The 3,182-nt window shown below is 42.7% G+C and overlaps 1 long non-coding RNA gene across 1 annotated transcript in view; it reads left to right on the forward strand.

The window, feature by feature from the left end:
- Positions 1-2,429: 2,429 nt before the first annotated feature.
- The window catches only part of LOC138159796 (uncharacterized), a 1,443-nt gene continuing 690 nt past the window's right edge, over positions 2,430-3,182 (forward strand). Inside the window, exon 1 of the long non-coding RNA XR_011167981.1 lies at positions 2,430-2,926. This is a non-coding gene — a long non-coding RNA (uncharacterized lncRNA). The remainder of the gene's footprint in view (positions 2,927-3,182) is intronic.

Raw genomic sequence — 3,182 nt, forward strand, 5'->3', positions numbered from 1 at the left:
GGTGACTATAGCATTTAGAGACTGATTTACCCTTGATCACAAAGTCACTCCTTTTTGGAAAGGATTGTCTAAACCATACCTGATGAAAAGAACTCTGCCAATTGAGGGAAGCTGAACTATTTCTCGAGAGAATCAAGAGAGCCCTTTGTAAAGGCATGTATCTTGAGGTCAAGGTGATGGTGTACAAGGGAAAGAATAAAAAAAATGACTATGTCCTACAGGAATACTGGACATTAGATCACAGAAACCACCAGACAATACTTCTTCACCTTCCTAGGGTAGCATTTATTTTTTACAGACAATGGCTTCTACGATGTTGGACACTTGATCAGGGAAATTAGGTGCATAAAAACATAGTTGTTGATTATCAATAGAAAGCTTTTTGCCCTAAGGTGGGAAAGTTCTAAGTTTACAGCTTGAGAAATGTTAAGCAATCTTTGAGTTGATTAGAAGATATGACTGGCAAAAAGAACCCAATTGGTCAAATATAGCTGATTCATCCTTAGTTAAGAGGATGAAATGGTCCCATGTTCAGAACAACATGGCATCACCATCCCCAACATGTATGTTGACTTACCACTCCTTGCTTCTAACATGGGTCCTCATTGAATATAATGCTTCTGCCACAATGTCCTCAACTGACCAAGTCAACATCAGGTCATCAATGTAGAAGAATATAGTGAAGCCCTAAAGAGGGTAGGCCTCTTTTAGATCCCTGTCGACCATAACATGGCAGGATGAGGTACAATTCAAGTATGCCTGGGGAAGGACATTGAAAGTATGCTGGACTGTTTCCTGGATTGAATAAAGTGTTCCTGATTAGTTAGTCATAGAACCAGAAGGAAAAAAAAAATGATGAGTCAATGACCCCATACCACCCACTCTGGGCCTGGGATGCCTGGATTCTCTGGTTCACAACATGGATGCAGTCAGGAGGAACTGTAGTGAAGCATATAACTCTTTTCAACTCCCTTAGTCTATAAGGTACCAGGTGTCAGGTGCCATATGCCTTCCTCACAAGCAACATAGAGCTGTTGCCAGGGGAAATGGTATAATGAAATATTCCACTCTTCTTCATCTCCATTCCCAAAGCATAAATTTCTTTCTTCCCCTTGTAGGCCCAGTATCGTCCTATGCTAACTACATGGGATAGTTTAGGGAAATCCAAGTGTTTCCATTTGGCCTTCCTCACAATAACCTGCATAGAAATTGCTGAAAATGTCTGAACTTATAGTAACCTCCAGATCCTACTCTTTATCCCCCCCACCATGTTCTGCCCTCTGTAACATCTTCTCAATGCCCCATTTATTGATGGGGATTTATAGTCTATCTTATTCTAGGGGTGGACAGAAGAGCCCCAACTCCTCCAGTGATGAATTTCTCTTTTCAGTTTTACTAGGACTCCCATACGTCAATTGCTTTCTTATTAACCCATGCTTCAAGACTCACCCTGAAATGTTCCTATGGAAATAGAGTCATTGCCCTCTACCTACTTGGTAGTGTAATGGACTCTGTAACTCCTTTTCCCATTCACAGAGCACATATTAACACTGACACCAGCATTTTTCTAAGCCACAGGTGTCCATCTTGTTTCAACTTCAAACTTTTGATCAGTTCACACTGTTATAGTTCTGAGATAGTGGAGTTCTATGGCTGCAGGGGTAGGTGTGGGGGGAATTCCACCTAGAAAGTAGAAACTAAACGGCACCAAGTCAAGGTGTCCATAGGATTTAGTAGACTATGTGTGGTTGGGGGAGGGGATGGCATATAGATTCAGCATATATAAAATTCATTTCCTTTTAAGGACTTCGCTCCCTTCTGAATTTTCATCAGGGAGTTGGCATTGCTAGGAATGTGTTTTTATGGGGTTAGATCAAATAAATCCCCATCTTAGCCACTTAAAAAGGAACTGATTATGACCGTCATCCAGAAACTCTAATTATATTATAGGCTCTGTAATATCAATTCCCCAAAGAACTTCACAAAACTATGAATCTCAGTTATAAGAGTGTCTCAGCAAAGGCTCAATTAGATTCTGCCTTCAGGAGTCTTTGCTCCAACACAGGGGTGGGGAACCTAAAGCCTCAAGACCACATGTGGCCCTTTAGGTCCTTAAGTGCAGCCCTCTTATTGAACCCAAGTGTCACACTTGAGGACCTAGATGGTTATGTGGCCTCAAGGCCACAGGTTCCCCACCCCTGCCTCCATAATTCAAGTTTGTGTTTAAATTTTCCCTGCAACTTGTCCAGTTGATGGTGGTGAAGTCCTACTCATCTCTTACTCCCTCATTGAAGGTCATCATCTTCTTCCCAAGAGGAACAACATGATATATCTGCTAGTGTTCCTGCGTTGGCTGGCGGTGGTGGTGACGGCGGCAGCAGCAGAGGCAGTGGCAGCGCGAAGCCCTTTTTGAGTTAGGACAATGGGGTAGTACTTGGAGATTATTTAATCATACTTAGTAAATACTGTATTTTGAATGATGTCATGTTTTGATCTTCTCTGTTCTGGGTTTGTTACTGAATAAAATAGAGAGCACCTATGCTGGTATTTTGAACCTGGGAAGTTGCCTTTCCTTGGCATTACATTACATTATGGCGTAGTCTGTAAGGAGTACAAAGCATAGTGCCTCTATTTGTTCCAGGATCCATGGCCATTTAGATTGAGATTGTAAGGCCAAGGATCCTGGAGGGGTGGAATGTGATAGTAATGGCAATGAAAGATTCCCCTGCATTGGCTTGGTTTTCAAATTGATTGTATTAAAACCCAGAGTTTGTTAATCCCACCTGTGGGATGGGCTTGTTGATGTGAAAAGAAAGTCCTGAAGTGGGAGGAGCTGGTGATGTAGATTTGGAGAGACAAGAGAGAGGCGGAAGTTCTTTTTGGAAGCAGCACCTCGTGAAGAGGGAGAGACTAAAAGAGATTGCTGGTGGCCGCTTTGAATTGCCCTGGACTTTTGAGACCTGCCCCCTGAGCTGCCAAGGACTGAGGAGACATGGCTGTTTTGCTGGTACTTTGTCTGTCTGTTTTGATGTTATTTTGCCAGATTTGTCCACTGGTGAAAGACTGTCCTGTTGAAGAAGTCCTGGAACCTGGCATTTGGTTAAGAAGGCCTGAGACTGTCCTGCAGACAGAGAGTGAATACTGTCCACTGGTGAGGGACAGTACTGAGAGTGAATACTGTC

Source organism: Petaurus breviceps, unplaced genomic scaffold (genome assembly GCF_028583685.1).
Source record: "Petaurus breviceps papuanus isolate PSGF00001 unplaced genomic scaffold, PetGlider_PUasm1.0 178, whole genome shotgun sequence".
NCBI classification, from domain to species: domain Eukaryota; kingdom Metazoa; phylum Chordata; class Mammalia; order Diprotodontia; family Petauridae; genus Petaurus; species Petaurus breviceps.